A 24,972-nucleotide genomic window follows, 5' to 3' on the forward strand; every position below is an offset into this window, starting at 1 on the left:
TATAAAATCCTGCACATACACTCTAAAAATGCTAAGTTGGGTTGAAAATGTAGAAACCCAGAAATTGGGTTGTTTGAATGGGTCCATTCACTGGGTTCAAACAACCCAATTTCTGGGTTTGTCCATTTTCAAACCCACTTGGGTTGTTTTTAACCCAGAATTTTTTAGAGTGTACAATAAATGAATTTAAACTGTAATGAATTCATGTCCATTATTTATAAGGTAAGCAGCCATGTGGTTAGTGAGATAATAGACAGTCATACAACATAGAGTGATTATCACAAGCAAACCATAATGACTGTCTCACTGTACAGTTCATTTTCAGCGTTATGCATTATTTAAACAACCTGCTCGTTAGATCCTGTCAAAGAGCTTTGAATAACAGCGGATTTTAGCAGAACACCACTCTTGTACTAATCAAAATTGTAAGACTTCTGAACAAATAAATACTAAAACTAAGCATTACAACTATCCTCTGCTGTATACGAGATCCTAGAACAATATCGAGTACCGAAAACAAACAGTATCAGAGACTCGCCAGTGGATCCAATGGGGTTGTTGGACAAAATCTCTCACACTAATTCCTCTAGATTAGAAGTAAAGCATAAAAGAGGCAGGCGACTGGTTTTTGACTTTGGCCTTGGATGAATCTTAAGGGAGGCGAATGTGAAAGGGAGTTTTAAAGTCTTAAGATAGTTTACATCGTGGCAGCTCTCTCAGGGCGCTTTCATTCTCAAAGTTCTTAGAGTTCCTGTGTGCAGAGCAATTTGAGCATTGTGAGAACCGTGTCAGGTTTAGGACAGACATCAGCGTTTTCCAGCTTCAATGGCTCAGTCATCAGTGCTTCCTACACACGCGGGAGGCTTAGACTTACAACATTTGAAATGCATTGTGCTCAACTGCATTGTGTTCGAGATCAAGCAAACCAGACAGATTGGTAGGAAAGTCAGAAAAAAGAGCCATAACTGCTTTGTTGTCTGTACCTAATAATACACATGAAGCCAAAGCCTCATTTAAGATGCTCCGTGGGACATTTGCACTGTTGCTAAACTCTTATGCCTAATCTTAACTGAGCAAATTACCGAAAAACAACAACAAATGACCTAAAAACCCCAAATCCTTTGTTCCTGACGGCCAGATTACAGCTAATCTATGGATAATCAGAGTTAGATCTAAAGGTATCATTAAGAAGATTTGAGACTGTATATCCTACGTGGCTAAGCCTCACTAAAACGGCTATAAAAACAGAGGCATATGTCCGATCGAGCGATGTTTAGGCTCTTGGCCAGCAAGGGTCCTTGCCCTACATGAAGCCCCCCGTCGAGGGGAGGTGTTGGAGGGATAGGGGATTTGCCCGGTGGACAGGTGCGGGGTAACAGTATCACCATTAATCTGACAGAAAGAGGTGTATATGTGAGAGCATTAGCAACACGCTAATGCACGGCTGCGGGGTACGCCGTGGTGCCATAGGTGGGCTTTTGAGTCTGAATGAGGGCTGGTGTAGTTTAGCAAGGGGAGATGCTGATGGATGGCGAGCGCAGAGGGTCATTAATCGCAGACGTTGGGGAGAATTGCATAAGAGAAATCAATCTTCAGTACTGCTGCTGCGCTGCTTTGGAGCGATCTCTTCAGACCCAAACGCCCAGCAACATTTATCACACCTCCACCATCCCTCTCGCTCTCTTTGGGAAGGGAGAGGATACTGCAAGCAATAAACATATCAATAGGTGTCCACCAGACCCAGCTGCGTGGGGTTTTTAAACTGAGATATTCAGATGAGAGGAAAACAGAGGCAGGGGATGAACAGCAGCAGAAAAACAACAACGGTGGAAAATGAAATCAAAGAAAATGTGTCTCATTCGCCATAATGAAATTGTGTCATGTATCGGCAAACAGCTGCTCTGCTTTCTAGATTTTCGCATATGGCAACGAAAACGACATGATGGACCATCTTAATTTTTCTAAATAGAAGCATTTTAATGGTTATGCTGTATAAAACAAATGGAAAACACCAGTAAAAAATACAGATAAAATAAAACAATGGGATAATGGAAAAATTAGAATAGAATAGAATAGAATAGAATAGAATAGAATAGAATAGAATAGAATAGAATAGAATAGAATAGAACATGAGAATAAGCTATTTTTGTGTAACTGTGGGCTGAGCCCATATGAGGCATTGGGAGTCTAGCAGAAATTGATAAAAACCAGCAGGCCGACAGATGCATTACTACAGTCCTAAAGAGCCTGTGCTTTTCTTGAGTGAAAATGTTCAGTTATTTGTTCAAGGATGCACTTTGCCTTCAAAACTCACTAACCTTCCCTCGCAATGGTCATTTGTAGGCCAAGGGGACACCATCAGTTACATGAAAACATGGCCAACCTTCAAAAACACTGAAGAAAAGAACCCCTCAAAGGTTAAAAGACAGTGTTATGGACACAAAATACTGTATATAAGCTTAGCTCCCAAACCCAGTCGCTTGGCTGTATATAGACTGCTGTCTTGATATAAAGAAAGGAAAGATGCCTATCATAAAGGTGCAATTTCAAGATGATCTCAATAAAACATGACGGCTAATAACAAAAAAGATCACACACGTTCTCTTAAAATGTTTTGGAGCGAAGCAAAAAAAAAAAAAGGAAGAAAGTGTTAACACAGCACATAACGCAATTAAGGTATATTGGATGTGGACAGGAAGTACGCATTGTGTGCCGCTAATGCATTTATAGTATTTGATATCCAAAGTCTCCCGAAGACTCGAGTCGCCCCATGCAGCGACATGACTCAAATCAATTAGATTAACACTGGGAACAGATGTTGGGCCGTTTCTTTCCAGAGTGTTTTTTAATTACTGTCTGTTTTTTGTTGATGCAGTAAACAATACTTAGCATTTAACTCTGGATGTAACTTTAAAACTTCTCTCTTTAATTAGGTGATGCGTGTGAAACCGTCGTACTCTGCGCAGCGGGGAGCGAGAGTTTGTAAATCACGCTGGGACTTGCCGTTCACGTCGGGTTACATTTACAGCTAAGGATCATCTTACGGCTGCAGAAGTCACAAACATTGAGGATAATTGACGTCATATAGAAGTTCCTCATGCATTCCTGGTTCAGCATGAGCAATTTTCACCTTCACTATAGCACTGAGCACTAAAACACAAAGCACAGCAAAGTTCTGATGAACTGTGCTACTGCATTTTAGCCAAGGGCACGCTGAAGGATCGAGTGTCACTGTGGCAAAGTTGAACATGAAGACTGTTATATAAAGAGGAAAACTCGATTTTCATGAGGATAAACCAGAAAGGAGGCTTCGTTAAAGTGCTGTGTTGCAATTTTAGTATATTCAGTGTGCGAATAGAAGAAAAAAGGAGAATTGAAAGTGACAGTTCACCCCAAATTATAATTGTGCCATCATTTACTTAACCTTTTGTGTTCCACTGAAGAAATAAATTCAATGACAAGAGGATGAGTAAGTGGTTTCATCATTTTTGGGTGAGCTGTTCCTTCGAGCGGCAGCAGCTGGCAACTTCAGCAAGAGTTTCAAAGGCAACAAAATACATTTGGTTTGAAGACGTTGCGATTTCACACTGATGATCTTGAGGGAAAAAAGTGGAAGGGGAACGGGGGAAACGGAGAGATAGACTCGGCAGATCAAAAGGAATATACTCTCTATGAGGCCGACACCGCCGTCTGTCTGGTTGTCCCTTTGTGGGTTTGCTGTTGTTGTGGTTTATCCTGTAGTACACAATAACCTCCAACAGCCAACTATACTGTCTATCCCACAGGGCTCGACATTCATCAAAATAAATAACCCTTGACATCCTTTTCCCTTTTCTACCTACCTGAAAATCTAACAACAGTACTGGACACGTTCCATAGCACTGCATGTGTTTTTTTGAACATGTAATATAATGATACTACGGTAATACCATGGTATACACAACGATTCAAAGGTTTGAAGTCAGTAAGATTTGTTTTTGAAAGAAATTTCAAAAATGACATTTACAATGTTACAAAAAATTCCCATTTCAAATTAATTATTATATTGATCATAGATCCCTGAAAACATCATGGTTTCCACAAATATATGAAGCAGCACAACTATTTTGGACATTGATTATTAGAAGAAATGTTCAAATCCGCATATGAGAATGATTTCTGAAGGATCATGTGACACTGAAGACTGGAGAAATGATGCTGAAAATACAGCTTTGATCACAGGAATAAATTACATGTTTAAATGTACTAAAAAAGAAAACAGTTCATTTAATTTTTTTAAAAAATATTTCATAATATTACTGAATTTCACTGAATTTTTTGATCAAATAAAAAGCAGCCTTGATGAAACTTCTTAGCCCAAAAATGTCCAGCAGCGTTATTAGTTTATACTCATTTCTTTTGGCATATGAATATTAATCATTCAGTAGCATGCTATATTATCAAAATATAATGGTATTATCAACCGGTACCATCAGGAACCATAAAAGTTCTCTTTTGCTCATCTTTGTTATTTCCTTCTATATCTATGAAATGATCTACCTCTTCAAATCCTTCAATAACTGAGATTGCTTTGTCAACCAACCTATTAACTGCCGACAGGAAGACAAATCCAAACTGAATACTGAATACAACGAGAGAACGCTGAAGGAAATGTTCAATCTTCACTGCCAAGTGGAAGATGTTGAGAACAGCAGTTGGTCTGAAAAGGGGACATTGCTTTGAAGAGAAAAAAAAAGAAAAATCTTTATATCTTGTTGGTTCATTCACTTGGAGAATAAAGTAAGGTGATGCTGTTCTCCACTGCTATGGGAACTGCAGAGGATTCTCATTTTACAGCACGATATTTCAAAAGACACAAATTTATATTACTGTCATCTGATCTGAGTTTAGTTCAGATGTTTAATTGCCATACAATTTTCATTGGTTTTACCACCACAATATTTTTATTTGATATTTTTAGAAACATTTGATATGCCTCAGAAGGATATAATATTAAACACTACAAGTAAATCATTTAAATATATTAAATAAAAATATCAATATAAATACATATATTTATACATATAAATAAAAAATACATACAATGAAATAATTTATACTACAAATACATAACTTAAATAAATAAAAATAATTAAATACATTTTAAAAAACTCACATTTAAGTTTTATATTTGCAATAAAAATTTAAAAGGACAATAATGTACAGTACACCGCAAAATATACATTTTTGGATATTACTGATTTTTAAGTCAGTCTTGTAATATCGTTAACATCAACATTAAATATTTACTTTAAATATATGCGGAGTATCATTTTTGACAATTGCAGAAAACAGCCATTTTAACTCTCATCCACTGGTACTCAGTGGTCATAAATGGGAGAAAAAAATGGACACGGAGAAGAGAGATGCATTGTTTCAATAAAAATAAACAATAAAAACTGGAAGAAAATCTGTAGAGAAAAACAACAAACAATACACACAGAGGGGCGAAAAGCTATAAGACAACCTCACGCAATCCATTCCCAAAAGTCGGTCTTGTTATTGTTCAGCCTTCAACTGGTTGCTGGACGGGGAAAAAAGCAATCACCCTTCCCTCTTCCCTAGTCAATCATAAGCTCCGGGATTCCAATCATTTAAACCTTCCAAGATCAAAACAGTGTGAACTGCCTTTCTCTCCACTTCCTGCTGTAATGACTTCATGCAACGAGGATCATGATATATCAAACGGCGGGCGGTGAGGAGGAGAGCAGATCGGTTGGAGTTGGGATAAGAGTGGAGGGGAAAAGTGCTTATATTCATGAACTCCACGGGAGGTTTCAGGACATTACGGAAAGAATGGGAGTGCTTGTAAGCAATCTGTCGTAGAAGGGGGGTGACGCAGGGCAATTGTGAGGAGACTTGAAGAGCTTTTGAATCAGAAAAGGTTGGAGAAGTTCTTACAAAAGACGTACTGGTGGTCGCTGGTGTGTTTTTGTGTGGATTGCTGGAGTTTGACTAACATTTAGAACTAATTCTACAGACCAAGAAACCGAACAATCACATTTTCTAAACCCACAAAGCAATTCTGCTTTCACAAGCGTGACTATTTGATTGTCATGTAAAAAAAATTGAGCTTTGTCTCCTCACAAAGGTGATTGATCTTTTGCTTTTTGTCTAGATATGAAGTGCTTTCTGGCCTCGGCTTCATGATAAACCAGGAAATAAGCAACTTAAATTACTCTTAACTCTTAACTTAATATTTAATTCGTAGCCTTTGTGATTCAGAAAAAGAAAAACACTAAGAAATATCGCAATTTCGATTTGTGCGTCATTCACTGAAATGTTAATTTAGCTGCAGCCAAGTGACTCTGCATGACCCACAATTTGATAACCCCTGGTTCAATCAACTGCATTAAATTTGTATATCACCTTATGACACAACTTGTATTATTTCTAGGCAAGCACGGTATGCAAATTTCCATGCATCATTGACCTATGATCTTTGCAAAAACGTGTAGTATACTGTAGAATGCAATTCGCTCAACTTGACCTTCGTTTTCTAGTGTCAAATGAACACTAAATTAATTTGTTTGGACTAGAGATGGGTTGAGATAGTCAAGTGGTTGATTAGTTAGGTCAAGTAGTTTGTCTACATTTTCTCTTCAAAAATTCATGATAAAACCCACTCCAATAAAAACCCTCTCAGAAAAGATGCATCTTTAAACTTCATTAACACACCATCAGCCAAACACAAGCTTTCGGCTTATATATTTAAATGCTTGTGACACTCTAGCATACAGTATGAAAAGTGAATTGCATGACTTACAAATAGCTTTTTAACATGTAGATCAGTGGTTACCAACCCCGTTCTTGGAGGCCCACCAACAGTCTCCTCAATCAAACACACCTGATTCAGCTCATCAGCTCATTAGTAATGACTCCAAAACCAGATGTGGGTGTGTGAGACAAAGGAGACATCCAAAATGTGCACTGTTGGTTGGTCCAGGAACGTGGTTGGGAACCACTAATGTAGATAAAATGTTACTTGTAGTCAACAGAATGTGTTAAAGGGACCATCAAAATAAAGTGAAACCAGTTTACGATATTCAGCGCATGCATTTAACAATATACTCTGAACACAGTCATGGAAACACTTCATAAACAGTCAACAATAAATCAAAGACTTGACTACAATCAGAGGACATCTTCAGAACAAAACCGTTCCGTGCCTGTACTTAATTCAGTTCACTGAAATTACCCAAGGCGTTTTGCATATAAGTGCAGATTTTGTCATTTCAGCAAACATCTCATTAGTTATTATTTCTGAAGAAATGATGCACTTGGGACTTCAGGTGCAATGGTGCTAGTATGAAGTTGCATGATATAAATTTTAATTGTCTGTACAATCAAAGGCTAAAAAAGGTTACAATATTGCTATTCTCCTCTTATCGAGAGAGAGAGAAAGACCTTTCTGTTCCCGATGACCTCGACTGGAAAAGGCCAAGGAGCACAACGCTTTGTGTGAATTATGAAGTCACTCTGAGCAGCCGGAGAGTCTCAAAGGACCCGAATACCTCAGTAGACAGTAGATCTGTGATAATACCTCAAAGCTTGGAAAGAGCAATAAAAATCAATTGCAGCTCAATTTTCCTTATGCTTAAGTAAATGTAAAATTGTTAAAGTATAGTGCAATTAACAAACTACAGAAGACCCAAAAAAGTATTTTGACACCTGCAAGCCAAATGTCTGAATGTCATTATACCTCACATCACGTACATTTAGTACTCAAATAGTCCTTTATCCTAGTTTTAAACTGTTTAAAATTAATTTGAGCCGTTTCTGCAATTTATACCTATCCTGGATGCCAGCCGAACTCAGCCCGGCCCACAACATTTGAGCTTGGGAGGTTTGGTCTGGCCACGATCCATAGAGGAGTGATTATACCTGAACAGAAACTGTTCGGACCAATGAAATATTTAGGGCGGGCTTTAGACAATGATGGACAGATGATCAACAGTAACGTAATCACGCACGTCCTCAAAGGCACTTGGATTACATTTGTTCAAATTCTAAATGGAGAGCTTATGCATTCCCCTTCACTATTTCTCTCTGAAATGATGATCATGTTGTTAAGTAACTGCGTATCCTTAAATTCTTTTTTTTTTTACAACAGCAAAAAGATTGTAGCAAAATATTTGTAGCAAAATGCTGATTGAATGTTTTTTTTAATAAAAACAAGAATTCAGTCTTATGTATTATTTTGTTCACAGCTATGTAATTGATTATTAAACCCTTTATTTTAAACATTTGTAGGTGTCCAAATACTTTTAGAGCCACTGTTAGTAACTTATATCACTTTGATTTGATCAAAACATTAAGGCAAAATAAAAATAAAAAACAGGTTTTCATGCTTAAGTGGGTTAAAATTAAAATGTTGAAATGTTTTTCACAAGCCATCAACAAATGCAATTTCTTTTTCACTGCATTCTACTTATACCCGTCTGCTGTGAAGGAAACCAAAAAAGTTGTTTCCCCTTCTCTGTCTCTGTGTCATTTTTGGACACACTTTAATGGTTGTGCCCGACGTCATGTATTTCGGAAGGGTTTCAGGAATCCTGAATGAGGGGGCAGCTCCACCTGTCAGCCGCCTCTGGTCAGCATGCTATCTGCAGCCATGCACGTCAAGACAGGGTGACAGCTCCAAAGGGAACTAAAGAAGAGGGCAGTGCTCGCTTTTCCCTTCCTGCTCTCCAGTCAAACGGCTCTTCAACCAACCACTCCCCTCAAGATAAGCCCACAGCATCTCTCTCCATCATTTGGAGAAGCAACTCTCTAATCCCTGCACAGATCTGTTGATCTTTACACAAAAGGTCGGTTCAGGCAACGGCAAGCACATGAACAAAATGCGCTATTAAAATGAAAGAGACCACCAGCTGATATATCTTACGAAGCATCGTCCTCGGTGAATACATTTCACTTTTCTAGACAAAAAAAATCAGACAGCGCAGTAAAACTCTCCACTCGCAGCCCCCCATGCTGCACCGCGCTCGTCTGCATCTCTCTTTCAGATCTCCTTCCTGTTCTTTTATCAAACTGAGATCATTTCGTTTAAGATAGGTTGCCTGGAAACAATTCACAGAAGAGTTGACGATTGAATCATTGTTACTCTTTTAATGTGCCGCGGTGAACGTACCACTCGCGTCTGCCTGGACTGGTTATTAATGATTACTCGCGTTTGGCATGCTGAGAATCTGACATTGTCATTGGCAGCTTATGCACCTGCTCGCTAATGCACCAAAACCCACAGGGCACCTGGCTGACGGGTCCAAGTATAGTCATGCAGAGTACAATGAAAGAGAGAATGAAAGACTAAAAATGCTACGCTATATCAATGTGGATTAAACTAAATATATCATTCACTGCTAACCAACAATTTGTGATTTCATGGTCGATCTAATAAATGACTAAATTTGCGATCTGTCACTTCATTTTTAAATGCATAATATGTTTAACAGTAAAGTTAGCTAAGGTGAAAATCATAACTGTTTCAAAGGGGTAATCTGGGTTCGGGCCAAGTTCGAGCTCGAATCCCTCCCCCTGGACAGCACGCCAAATACGCATTTATATTACTCTGTATAATTATATGTAAGTGTGAACTCGTGAATATACTTTTAATATAAAGCCTTGAAATGGCGCTCTGTGGCGCGGTAGGATTTAGAACAACTTCCTGAGTCGCCGCGGACAGGCGCCGAATGCCGCCACCGGTGTGCGTACACTCATTGAAAACAATGTGTTCGAATTTTAAAGATGTGGCGCGCCGCCGAGCTCCGCGTCCGGTGTGCGACCCCCTTCACAGTTGCAGAAGATGACAGGGAATCAGAAAACGAAAATGCACTGCAGATCACTGCAGATGGGCAAGTAAACTCAGGTAAATATTAGACATTCGATTCTCAAACGAATTGTTAGTTTGAGCCGGTTCAGTAATCAAATCAGTTCCAGGTTGATGATGCAAGACAAACACCGCTGAAGTAGCACATCCAACTAAAATAAACAACTGTCAAAGTCTGCCGAGTGAGCTGACTATAAAACCTTTCTGTCGAGAGATGTAAATAAATGCACTATGGTTTATTGTAGCCTACATGCTTATTAAATTTTAAGTGGTAAAGCAAAATCAATGAGTGATTCTTTAGACTTTAGACATGTAGAACAAATCCACGTTTGTGCATCAAATGTGTGCTGTAATTGGGAATCTTATCCAAGATGCTGCTTGATGTTGTTCAGTCGAAACATATTTTACTATTCATTCATTCATTCATTCATTCACAAATGTGCCGCAGCAGCTAATATAACAAAACATTTCTACACGGACCAAGCCAACCAGCAAACGTGACACATAAGGTACGCACATTCATCACCCATTAGAAAACTGCTGTTAAATAAATTAGCAACAAATAGTAACAATAGTCAAGCCTTACCTTACAAAAAAAATCATTTAATTTGAAAAGCAATCAATTAATCCCAAAAGAAACTGCGGTGTTGCACCACAGCAGAGGTGCTGTCTATTTTCAAGAAGTACACTTCCGCTTCCTTTTCTCCAAAGTAGGCTATTTGCTAACATATGCACAAACACTTTCATACGACCCTGTCCAACTCATTTCCACAAACGAGACGCGCAGACGGAATATGTTGATCTGTGTGTAACGCTTGTCTATACACAGGTTGTGTTACCGCCGGCGCACACCGGACGACTACATTATCCAGCATTGCTCAAGATCAACAGCAAACTACGGCAACTCAAATAGCTCAAGCCACAGCACTTTTTCGCACCTTGTGGTGGGTTTTAATTGGTATAATTCTGCACAATTGGAAAGTAATAGTAATGATTTAAGGAATATTTGTTGTGTGTTATGCAGTTTTAAAGTAAAAGTAATGTTTTGATAATTCAATACTGTTGATAACTGCTGGAAAAAAAATAGAACAAAGACTCAACCCCTAAAGACTTAACTCAAGACAAGAAAAGACAAGCAAATTAAACTGAAAACAAACTCAATTAACTTAAGGGAATGAAAGGCAATAATCAGCAATAGGCTGTGCGTTGCATTCACACAAATAACTTTATTTTAACATTTCATTGATATAACATGACTGAGTTAGAAATGCATGATGATGTCAGGAACCTATGAATCAGCTTTTTGAACCGAATCATTGAGCCAAACAGTCTGAGAAGAACCAGTCTATGGAAATGAATCGGACTTTGCATGACTAGTAAATAATCCAAGCCAACACTAGAGGATGACAGGTAGTATAACAGTAAACCGTCAGCATAAGACTTAGCTGGAAAGCAGGCGGCATAAAGCAGGTAATATTCACAGGTCTGTAGAGAGAAAAGTTGAGTCCATTCAGCAGACATTAAGTCAGACAAAGAATGAGTGAGCTCTTTTAAAGAGATCCTGATGAGGCGCAGGTGTGCATGATTAGGTGAATGTGAGCAGGTGTGTCTCGAGCAAAAGAGAGCAGTAACTTTACAACTACTGATGCTGCGCTCCAGGCAGGTTTTTGAGCCCACAAGTCACAAATTAAACCACAACTCATGACTTTGCAAAGCCACGCCACACAGCCTGAGCGCCAGGAATTGCGCTAGCTAGATGTAAACAAATCATGGCGGACCGTATGGGCTTATGCTCATTTACAATCATTTCTATCACTAAAGGTGCTTACTCTTGAGGGAAACTGAGGAGGGAAAAAAATGCTGCATAAGACAAGAGAAGATGTTATACATTTTATTTTACATTATTTGTATATTTGGATGTCTATTTGATATTAATTTATTCCTGCACTCAATGAACTGAAAACGAGCTAACGCTAGAAAAGCTGCTGATAATGCATAACATTTGCTGATAAATAACATTAAAGCAATGCCTTATTTTAATAAACGATTTGTTTTTTAATGAACACTGCATCCGTAGGGTCTGCCATTGTTGTTTTGCGGGCTATGTGACGTCAGAACTCTTAATTGGGAGTACATCGATCTAGTACGAGTTCACAGGTGGGTTATCACAGGTTTAACGGCCGTTCCAGTACACTTTCACGGGTAGAAGTTTGGAAAAACTCAGGTAACGGGTCGCCTGGAACGCAGCATTATTCTAACCCTAACCCTACTAGTCTACTTATGTTTTAAAGAGACAATCAAAATAAAGTGATTTGATCAATTTATTCCAAAAATACGCATCTGCTGCATGGAAAATTATGATTTATTATGCAAAACATCACCTATTAATATTCACTGATTCTTCATTCTAGTCCTATAGACTAAACGTGCTGTCAGTGTTTTCACAAATGTGCGTTTTTGAAGTTTACACTGAGATGATAAGGGTAAAACTTGTACTTTGAAACCTATTCAAACGTTTGTATTTTCAGGTCACCAAGAAGCTGCTGGCGTGTAAATGAATGGCATTAAAAGTTTTCTGTTGTCTAATTTTTACAATGGTAATGAATCAACAAACATCTTACTTGTTGCAAATGCCAAAACATTGTTGTTGCATTCATTCTATTATCACTGTAAAGCTGCTTTGACACAATCCATATGTGTGAAAAGTGCTATAAATGAAGGTCACCTGACTTGATTCATTATTGTTTCTTACTAATGTTTATAAGACCCTAACAAATATTGTGTGCAAACATATCCAGCGATCTAGCTAACTAATTATCTAGGCGACATATCAAAAGAATTGGAAACAATAATGTAGAATGAATTAGAAAATAAAACTTAAATTTGCAAGGCATGAAATTTAGATCATGTACAAGATCACTGACTAATGTTTTTAGTGGCAAACTGGCAAGTCTGGACCAGTAGGACATTCAAATAGTTGAACCATGATAAATGCATATACTATATATTATACAATATATACAAAATATTAGATTTCTGATCAAATAAATGCAGTCTTGCACATTAGAGACATTACAGACTGAAAAATCTCACTGACCCAAACTTCTGAACAGTGTAGATCTAGAGAGCAGCGTAGAACTCTAGAGGCCGAAATTTACACACTAATTTGGGAAGAGAAATGCTGCAAACAAGCTCATTTTAAAGCAACTGATAAGGACCCCAAGATTACTGAAAGCCTTCATCTGACAAGCAAAGCTGCATTATTCATGGACGAGTAATTAATGCCACCCTCCTCTCTCTCTCTCTCTCTCTCTCTCTCTCTCTCTCTCTCTCTCTCTCTCTCTCTCTCTCTCTCTCTCTCTCTCTCTCTCTCTCTCTCTCTCTCTCTCTCTCTCTCTCTCTCTCTCTCTCTCTCTCTCATATTTTCATTCTTCTATGTTCTTAGGCCCATCAAATTGGAAAAATGGCCTAAGGCCACTCCTACAAGAAAACACGACTCCAGTCTTGAAAAACATCTGGCTGTCAGAGAGGCGAATGTGAACGCGGTGGTGTAAGTCTGAATCACAGTGGGATACAACCTAGAGCTACATCACAAAGTCTGCTTCTCCTGTAGATACAGAGGTCCTTTGGGGGCTATTTTGTGGTATCGGAACTCATAATCATGAGAAGTTCATTAAAAGTCACCCAAAGCCAAAATCAGCCTTCGTATGTCAGTGCCCAGTGGGGGCTAGTCTCCCAACAACCGCCTCATTCTCCTCTAGAAGACGCTCCAATTAATTAAGGAAACATACATTTTCCTCTCGTCTCCATTACTGAAACAGTGGCTGCATTACCAAATTATTTGAAATTCTTCATTTATTTCCTTCTCTCTAGAGCAGTCTTGTGTGAGACTGAGATATCTGTGGCTATTTGCAGCAATTACACTCACAAATCTCCTTGTTTGATATATTGTCATCTTTGTAAGCTTCTTAGTTAAATATGCAATACAAACAAATATAAGCTTGAAAACCACTTTGGAGGGGGAAAAAACAACAGTGCAACTAGAAAAAAGGGTATAGCGGATCATTTTTAACATGGTTTCCCGCTCTCTTTCTAATGTGTTTACATTAAACCATTCTACATTTGTCCCTTGTAGTAAACATATTGATTTATTCTTTGTTAATGTTTGATTTATGTCCACATGTCAGTTAAATCCAATTTGTTTAAAATCGACAAATGTGGTAAATCCACATTCCCCATGATCCAGAGGGATTGCTGTGTTTATGTTTTGAAGTATTTCATGTTAATATTTAGAGGCAGGATATGAATAAGTATTCGAGGAGAATTGGATTCCGCTGAGGATCCGATTGGGTCATTTTTGTTGAATAAAAGAAAAATGTATATTTATGCTGGATGTTTCTCTCCTCCTCCTCCTCCTCCCCCCAAGTCTTATGTTCAAGTCAAAACAAATTCACAATAACATTCATTACAGTTTCTTTAAAATGATTTTTTTAATAATGTCACCTGATATTACTGAGCAACAACTCTTACCAGAAACACCTATAACTTAAGAATAAATTCAGAGGAGGTTAAATATAGGTCATCGGCAGTAGCGTACCGTGGGGTTTCAGTCAGGGCCTTCACTAACCACACACACACACACGCACACACACACGATCAACAAGCCCCACGCCGTCGCCATAACAACACACACACACCACGTTTGTTTTTGTGACATATGGGGTCATTCCATAGGCGCAATGGTTTTTATACTGTACAAACCGTATTTTCTATCCCCCTACACTGCCACTCCCCCTAAACCAACCCATCACAGGAAACATTCTGCATTTTTACTTTATAAAAAAAAACCTCATCCTGTATGATTTATAAGCATTTTGAAAAGTGACATGGCCAATGTCCTCATATTTCACCCTCTCCTGTGTGTCATAATACACACACACACGCAAAATACAATAATGCACTGTACGCAATACTACTACGAACTTTGCTTTCATAGTGTTCGTTGGGAAGGGGGCAAGCAAAAAGTACACGCGAGACAAAAAGGCAATTTGACTATTGATGATACTGCACTCACGTGTCACCGTTTAGGCAAATGGTGAAAAGAATCAAAATCATCTGGGCACAAATACTCTTAAACAAACAAAAATACGGACCATCCAAAGAACATACAGAACATCCAAAGAAACAGAAAAAACACTGCTTGTTAGCTAACATTACCGGCTTGACATCAGGATCGATCATTCGCAAGCAGCCTGTCATCCGCGGCGGCCATAGTTTATTTCACACAGAATTCTCACAACCCGCGAAAAGTTCAGACGGCTGATGACATCAGCAGGGGGTAGCACACCGACACATCGCTGGGCCTCTGGGCCGTTCTATCACTACACATCAAATTTTGATTGGCTAATGACCCACGTCAGTCAAAGCTATGGTCCAATGGAAAATAGCAGCTTCAATGGAAGGCAAGCTATTCTACTAGTGCTGGTCCTCGGGGCTGTGATGCGTTTAGATGATGACATATGGAAAATACACCAAAAATAAATACATTCTTTCTGGAAATATAATCATATATATATATATATATATATATATATATATATATATATATATATATATATATATATATATATATATATATATATATATATATATATATATATATAACCTAATGATTTTGACAGGGCCAGCAGAGAAGGCCCTGCTGGCCCTGACAGCCCACCACTGGTCATCGGTTACCACAAAATGTCATTTTAACTCATTTTTCAGTCTTTAAAAATAGTCAAAAATCTAATTTGCAGTTAATTGGAGAAGGCAGCTTATTATTTAATATAGTGTGTGTGTGTGTGTGTGTGTGTGTGTGTGTGTGTGTGTGTGTGTGTGTGTGTGTGTGTGTGTGTGTGTGTGTGTGTGTGTGTGTGTGTGTGTGTGTGTGTGTGTGTGTGTGTGTGTGTGTGTGTGTACACAAGGCCACAAAACAATAATATTTTTAAATAACTGCTTTGAAAATACTGTTGATAAATTTATGCATCTTTGCTGTGCAAAAGAATTTAATTTTTAATAAAAGGAAAAATAAAAATCTTGCAGACCCAAACTTTTGAATCGTACTGTTATCAAAGACGTAAACATAAAATATACATTTTATAAGTATTATAAATATTCATATGATGCTAGTGGGATAAAATCACTTACTAACCTTGTCTTTTGTAAGTTATGTCTAATATTTCAAGTGCCGTCATGACCATCTAAAGCCAATAAAACTGGCAACTTTAAAAGATAGGTGCAAACATAAGCACCTAGAGAAGTAGTCCCACCACCTCAAGAGAATTAATAAAGTACAGTTGATAAAAAAATGATTTCTAAAAACCTCTTAAAAGCGTCATAGGCCTCCATATTAAATGCATTACTGTACAGTACGTGTGATTTGGGCTTGCTTTTACAAACTGGGAGTTTTACAAACACGTCATAATTATTCTCTGTGCTAATCGTCTATGGCATGTTACAGATGCTGTCAACAGAGCTTAGGTTGTTTTGAACCTGGAGCGTTCCTTTAAGTACAAGTCTTTTAGGAGTTCAATCCCTTCAGTCACATCCAGTCATAAAGCCACATCTGATGAGAGATTGTGATGACAGAGTGAGGGGGAACTACAGCAGCTGATGTAAAATACTGTATTGTAATTCAGAGAACATCTCCCAGAGGGCAATCTGAGGGTGTGATCAACCATCCAAAATTCGAGCAGACATACAATGTATTCTGATGTTGCTGAGGGGGGCGGGCGGACGCTGTGTTTGGCAAATGGGGTGTGATGGGGCCTTGGACGTGGCACAAGATTTACAACTCCTGTTGGAATACTGTGAGCACCTAAAGCACACACGCTTGCTGCATTACAGAAACAGGTCCAAAATGCGTGCTAAGATGCTAAGATGTCTGGAATATTATATGGACATACTTTTAAACGGCGCAGGTCACCTGAAAGTGACATTCTATAATCATTCACACAGCCTTATTGCTCCAAACCCATATGATGTTCAAGTCTTCTGAAGCTATATGATAGCTTTGTGAGGAAAGCTTTTTTAAACGTATATTCTGTAAAACTGTTCCACTCTGTCATATCACTCAAATAATAAAAATATATTTTATTTTATAGTGCAAGAGCCACACTGCAAAACAAAAGAAAAAAATTACACAAAGATTACTGGAGTATGCTTTACAAGAAAGGCTTTCTATTTCATTTTTAATTCCATGTGTTACTCCATGAGTTTCTTTGTACTAGCAATTTCTGATTGAAAATTGTTTCAAAGAAAATCCTACACCAATTCACTTTCTTCAGTGCATTTATAATATTTGTAAAGCTTATGTCCCCATTTCCTTTGACAAGAAAGAAAGTCATGCAGGTTTGCAGTTTTGAGTAAATGGTAGAATTTAGATATTTAGCTGAACTATACCTTTAAATAAACAGCCAAAACATTATTTTATATACACTTAAAATGACATTTTTTAAAGGAAAAAATAAAGACATCTTTTAACAGTTATTTACTCATGGCCATTTACCATATTGTTCAGAATATAGACGGTTTCAATAGCAACAACATAATCAAACGTTACTGCGCATGCGCGCTTTTGTGGCCCAAACTTAACTTCCGTCTGGCCGTCAATAACAACAGAGGCTGCGCTATCTTTCTTATGCGTTATCACCTTTAATTCTAATAGTAAAATATTATCTTAATTCATATGTTTTTGTTGTTTCAGCATGTTTTTTATAAATAATCTCCCATTTCTGTCTTCAATAGAGTGGGGGAAACGCCCCCCTTAAAGCATCGTTCACCCAAAACTGAAAATCTCGTCATTAATTACTCAACCTTATGTCAATCACAACCCGTGAATATCCTAAAATTGTGTTCCGAAGATGAACGAAGGTCTTACGGGTTTGGAATGACATGAGGTTGAGTAATTTATGACAGAATTATAATTTTTGTGTGAACTAACCCTTTAAGGACCGTGTAATGCCGTTTTCTGTACAGTAGCGTATTTAAATGGGTGCACGCTTGTCTGTTAATTAATGCAATGCGTCGGATTAACACGTTTCTTTGTTTCAAAATATAATATTAATGTTGGGAAACTTAAACTTGTAGATAAAGTACCCTGAGATTGATTGTATATGAATGCATCACCAAAATCCCGTGCTCTGTGTCTGCCATTAATAGAGGATAAAGCGAAAGTTGTTTTACACTCCATGATAAAGGCCTATTACATACCTAATTTAAATATCTTGCAGTAAACATAAATCCGATCAGTTATCCAGATGGCGAGCACTTGACGTGATCAGATGTAAACGAGCCGTGTCCTGATCGACTGATGAGTCGACCTGCTTGACAGAATCACGATCACATTTTAATGCAATGTGTAAACACAGCCAGAATAAGTTTTCTCTACAGTAGATTATTTCTGAAAACAAGCAAATAAATAACATGTAAATCACATTAGACATACATGACATTAGACGCTGCTCTCACATGCAGTCAGATTGGATATTTAGTAAGCATGCAAGGCTTTTTAGTGAGTCGCGCACACACTGTTTTTGCGCTGCTGTCATATGATCTCTGCTTGATTTTTAATATTTGTATAATGTTATCCAAAAATGGTACTTCCCAAAAAAAATTCTACTGAGTAGTATGCCAAACTATCCACTAGCCAGACCGATAAACACACACAGACCGGAAGTTAACTTTGGGCCAGGCTCATAACCGCAGCAACACGTGAACGTTCGATGAAACCGTCTATAAGATGACCCTGATTATGAGATGACCCCTCCCCACTCCCCAATAAAATGCATTAATAAAAAAAATTAAAAAATTCTCATTTATATTTTTGTATTGAAACTTTGGTAAATACTGGTAAAATGTACCATCAATCACATTTAAAAATGAACTCCGTAACCTGCAGCTCTCATTTGATGACTGCTTTCTCACCTTTATGTGCAGTGACAGATGTTGGCATGTCCAAACATTACCATTATCTGATCCAAGAGATATGAATGTTTTTTGCTTAGGCTGATTAGATAGCTCAGACAGCAGTCTATTCTTTAAGTTGGAGGGCATTCCTATGTAAGTTAAGCTTCAAAATCGTGTGTGAATGTGAAGCTCAACTTCTATAGGAATGATCTGAAAACACTCGCTCTGCTCCAGGCGAGTCGATGCACTGTTAATTATCCATTACGCCGCATCAGTATGTAGCCGAAATAAGAAATGAGCTGCTTTTAGGACCAAGGTAAAGTTTTCTTTGACTGTTAGCTTTTTTAAAGGGTTACTTCAGCGATTAGCATATGGCTTTGTATCAGTAGAAACCCTGGAGTATATTTAAATGATTGTGCTTTCCCCCCTCATAACCCCCTGAGACAAGAGATTTATGCATTTTATTTCTGAAAAAATTCCTCCTATGATGCAAATTGACGATATTTGCATCATAGGAGGAATGTTTGGCCAAAGGCTAAAGACTACAGCTAGCAGAGGGAGCCATTTCCGCATGTTTTGAACCCGCACATGGGGGATGAAGATCACGCTCAGAGCTCAGCTTGCAGCTACAGGCACTCATTTAAACGGAGCTATGGTGAGCAATGTAAGTCTTTTAACTTCTCAAATTGATTTCTATGAAAGTTAAGCTTGCAAAGGCATGAACTGAAACATGCCAGACTGTACTCGCGTTGTGAATGTATGCCGCGAGTGTAGTCGCGTTTACCTCAGCTCTCATCAACTCCTGCAGTTAGTGCTCAGTTCTGTGATACTCGCGCGGTGACTCACTCATTATATTGAACAGACAGTTTTCTGTTTTTAATTGTAGTGTCTTCTCCAACTCAGTCACAGTAATCAAGTTGGTGGCTTTGGGAATGGCCTCACAGGGCAGCAAAGCATTCTGGGAATTGTAGTCTTTCATCCCCATGAGACAAAAATACATTTTTTGTCTTTTCTCAGTCTAGAAAGCACCAAATTCAAAAATAAATTCACATTGCTACTACATTAATGACCCAGTTTAAATACAGATTCATCTTCCCAGCACTGAAGTACCCCTTTAAGCATGTTCTATTCGGGCTCGCCATCTTCTAACATTACACTCTGACCAGTCCAAACTCACCAAAATACGTATAATTAGTACGAGTGTCCAATCTCGTGGAATGTATACGCCAAAATGAGTTTTGCCGTGCATATGGAAGACTATGCAGTTTTTCGTGTGCATATGATACGCACTTTATGACGTATTATACACACAAATCACATACCCCACCACCCCCATCCTACACAAGAAAGTGTCATATACATGCCATAAAGTGAGTTTCATATGCATGCAAAAAAACTACGTAGCATATGCACCCCAAAAGTCATTTTGCCGTATGCATTCTATGAGATTACACACTCGTACTATTAATACGCGTTCACGTGATCGTGTTGGCTCTGACATACCGTATCTCTTGGCTGCTTAATAAGAGCTGTTTGATGACTCCGCTGCGTTTATTACCATCATAACCACTCCTCAGTTGATGGTTTACTTTTGCACTGCACGCTCTGTTATGGACGGTCACTCGCCATCATTCAATCACCTGGCAATGTAAACTACTGGCAGCTTACAGGGGTGTCGCTTCAGTCCTGGGGGGCACACTCGTTTAACACACATTCGGCACTCCCGTTGCAGGCGTATTATTGACATGTAAAAGTCTAGACCCTGAATATAAGATGACCTCATTTATTTAGATTAAGAAAAAAATCACTTTTATCGTTCCGAATATGGTACATTTGCCCTCATGTTTTGAAGATTTAGAATGACAAGGCAGAATGACAGGGTTTTAGGTTCCTGTTGAACTATCCCTTTAAGGCTAGAATGAAAGTTTAGAATAATATTTTCCAGGTTTCCAGGGACTTAAATATAATCACTGCCACCGGCTCTACTGCCAAGGCCTCAAAAAACCAAACCAACTTCAGAATCACAAAAAACAAAGTTTCTGTCTCTCTTTCTCTCTGCCCCCTGTGCATTATTCACCATCTCTGCACCGTGACCGTCTGACGTGCAGGGAAAGACAATACAGCGTATCAATGTGCCTGCTCTGTTCCCATACTGAAATCTCCTCTACTATTCTCTCCTGCCTCATTAGCTTGTCTTATTAAAAAGAGACGATTCCCTGGATTTATAGCACATTTTTTCTTAAATAAAAACATCTCTAATTTACACGATCACAGAGAAACCACAGTGATCAAGAAATAAAGATGTCCATGCTTCATAAAGGTGATCATTATTAGATCTGTATAACAACAAACAGGAGGCTCCGCCCCAAACTCATGCCATTGGCTAAACCACAAACAAACAATGTTTCTGTCACTGAACACTCTTCAGGCAGGTAACCTAGAAATGTCTTGCACACGATAACTGTGGTTTTAAAATACTTTACTGCCCCTTTAAAGAGAGTCAACTTGCATTACCATTCTGTCACTGTAAGGTTCAATTGCATTTTTTATGCAACTGCATTTTTCAAAAGTCAAAAAATCCATTACACAAACCTCTCAGTGGTAACGATAAGGCTGTGTTCTCCATTACTGAGCAAACACCTATTTTCATTGAGGTAAGAAGCATGTCATCTGCTGCCATGCTGATGTCCAATGATTCATGACAAAGGTTGAGACTGTGATTGTTTTATGAGGTCATTTCAGTATCTACAGGAACTAATAGGGGATTTTATTGCTGTCTGAAAATGTTTTTTTGCACCCATTATCGAGGGAAAAAAGTCCACGCAGATTTGCCTACTACTGTTTGATATAATTCCCATCTGAATTGCCATGCAACCTGAGTTTAAAAAGAGGAAATGGACAGAAATTTGTTTTGAAACTCATTTTTGACTACCAAATATTTCCAAAGATTTGACACATGGTAATGAGAAATTGGATATTTGGCACAAAGTTTGTTTCAGAACAAATTAAATGTTATTAATTTCAGTTAAGTACATGAAAACTTTTTTACTCATTATAAAAATGTGCCTCTTAACTATTTCCCCCCCAAAATTCCAAAAAACATACCACCACAATTTACTAAAATTTCTAGCTGAAATGAATACTAAACAGATTTTCCACCACTGGGCCGAATGGTTTTAAAAATTGTAAGGAAGAGTTCCAATTATATTTCCAATTTATCCTGGCACAGCGTGGTTGCAAACAATTCTCCAACTGGAATTCTGGTTGATGGTTAATAAAACACCAACAACATTCATTCCTTTTCTCACAAATTATGATTATGGGGCAGATTACTGATAAATAAAGACTTATTTTGTCACAATTCCAGTGTTGGGGAAAGTTACTTTTAAAATTAATGCATTACAATATTGCGTTACTCCCTAAAAAAGTAACTAATTATGTTACTTAGTTATTTTTTATGGAAAGAATGTGTTACATTACGTTTTCGTTACTTTCTCTCACGTGGGCCGGGGTTACTTGTTTGTTTTTAATAATTAATTTATTTTTTTTTTTATTTATTTTTTTTTTAAATAATTTTAATAATTATTTTTGGCAAATGTGAAGGCCCTTTCACACCAAAAGTGAAATGAATAAGCCTCAGGTTGCAAATTCATACCTGTACAGTAAAGGGTAAAGTAAAAAAAAAAAAAAAAAAAAAAAACTTTCAGCTGTTCTGCCATTCTGGATTGAAGAAGGATGCAGGAGAAGAAAGTTAAACTTACTTCAGCAATAAAAAAAGAAAGAAAGAAAAGAAAGAGACATAAATTTAAAAAAAAATCTAAATTCACCGCCCAGACAGCAACATAGTGTCGGTCCAGATCCGGGCCACATCTGGTACATGTGGATTCCACACAGACTGTAAAAAAATATGGACGACATTTGCTTCTGCTGAAGAAAAGTGAAGCCACCAGAGGTCCGAATATGGCACGTAGGAAATGTAGAAATTAAAGCTAAAGCTCCACTCTCATACCAAACCTAAACGTCGATCTCCACTGTCAATCATGACGTCACACCCCTCATTTTAATAGCATCAAATAACTAACTAAAACTAAACTTATTTAAAGAACGAAGACTTGAAATGAAATCATTGTGAGGGGCGCTACAGAATGGAATTCTATACCTGAGGAGGTTAGACAGCTCAATATTTATAGGGCCTTTACAAAAAAATTTAAAATTTGGCTCATTAACACTTATGTCTCCCAACATTAAAAGTCGAGTCTATTGAGCTGCACTATATATTAGATACACTATAGCCATTTTTGAAAATGTGTTTTTTGTGTGTCTGATTATTGTAACAGGCACAATGTACCTTAAGTTATTTTACATTGTCATTTATATTGTAGTCAATTTGCCGTAGACTTGTAAATGTATATTTTTGTTTGTATTTTAATGCTTTTTTTACATCTTGGCCAGGGAACTACAGATGAAAAAATAGCCTTTTGGCTAATTCTGGCTTTTTTAACCATGTGTGTTCATGTGTTTTATGAAATTGCACTGTCCCTTTCAAATAAACCATTAAATCATTAAATCAAAATTGTTATAAAAACTGCTTAAAATGACAGAAATCAATTTTGGAAAAAAATTATTTGAAGTGTAATTTGATTTGTTTGTCTCGAACCCATTAGAATACACAAAGGGGCGGGGGTTATGATCTATACTGGGGCCAACCAGCTGGGGGCGATCGAACGCTTAGGCTTCAGTTTTTAGCACGAGTGCGGCAGGCTCGATTCCACACGTACCAGATGCGGGCCGGATCTGGGCAGACACTATGCTGCTGTCTGGGTTATTAGTGAGATTAATTTAACATATTTAATTTTTGTCTTATGTCTGTATGACGCAGCATGTCTTTTCTGACACAGCACACTTTCTTGGTTGATTAACATTATTGATTAGGTTAATTTAAGCATCAACCTTTAAGCGCCACTCACCAGACATAATTTCCAAAGTGCAGTGATACATACAATAATCAATGTAATAAAACATTGCCATATTCACATTTATCTGTTTCAGATAAAACTAGATACACTTTTAGCTCCACTCACTAGAAATTTCCATGCAAAATGTGCAAAAAGAAGCATAATAATTATCAGAAATATCACAGGCATTTTTTCCTGGGTTGTTAAAATGACATCTACTGGTTCCATACGAACAGTGCTAAAGACAGTAAAGGACACTTCAAGCTGCCTAAATCTCTGCATATATATAATATCATTAACTGATGGAAAGCAGAGAGCATATTCGTTCATAATGTTAGGACATAAGCCAGAAGACACATTAGGCCCTCTAACTGAGAAATATGTTGGTAATTAACTCATAAAGCGGAGGTGTTTTAAAATGTCATAAATTTAACAAAAAGGAGTCCCAAAGGCCACAGCAAATCGAAGAGGTTCTTTATGGCAGGCTTTATCTCAAGGTTTCAGGCTAGAGAGGGGACGGTAATTGACCTTAGACGTGTGTGTGTGTGTGGACATCCTGCTTTTCCCCGAAAAGCAGAAAATGATGATGAAGGGCCGTCTACAGGTAGAATAAATTTGCTTTAAGATCTCAGTGTAGAATTTATAGCGAGGGGATGAAAAGAAGAGATATTGCCACTGAGAGCTTTTTTTTTTTTTTCAGTGAAAAATTGCTGTATTAAATATTAAGAGCAGTACAGTCACTTCAATGGATATTCAGCAATTAAGAACACACACATTATCACCTCCATCTTCCTGCCCCTGCAGAGGATGAAGATTTATCATGAGCGATGTGGAAATATATTTAAATAAATCCACTCTGCTGGAGAGTCAAGCAGAGGACTACAGTCTATCCATCATTTGTACCGGATGGAAGAGAAAGAATGGATTGACGAGAGATATTCACACCTGAATATATCTGAGCCACAGAGGGTGATAGAGCAGGACAAAAACAAAAGGGCAGAGGGGAAGATGTAGGATGGATGGATGGATGGATGGATGGATGGATGGATGGATGGATGGATGGATGGATGGATGGATGGATGGATGGATGGATGGATGGATGGATGGATGGATGGATGGATGGATGGATGGATGGATGGATGGATGACTAAATATTAAACAAAAATACAGCATGAAAGGACAGAAGGAAATAAAAGAACA

General features: G+C 37.9%; 1 protein-coding gene across 15 annotated transcripts in view; it reads right to left on the minus strand.

The window, feature by feature from the left end:
• The window catches only part of ptprt (protein tyrosine phosphatase receptor type T), a 318,020-nt gene that overhangs the window by 137,023 nt on the left and 156,025 nt on the right, over positions 1–24,972 (minus strand). The window lies entirely within an intron of this gene.

Source organism: Pseudorasbora parva, chromosome 12 (assembly GCF_024679245.1).
Source record: "Pseudorasbora parva isolate DD20220531a chromosome 12, ASM2467924v1, whole genome shotgun sequence".
Taxonomy (NCBI): domain Eukaryota; kingdom Metazoa; phylum Chordata; class Actinopteri; order Cypriniformes; family Gobionidae; genus Pseudorasbora; species Pseudorasbora parva.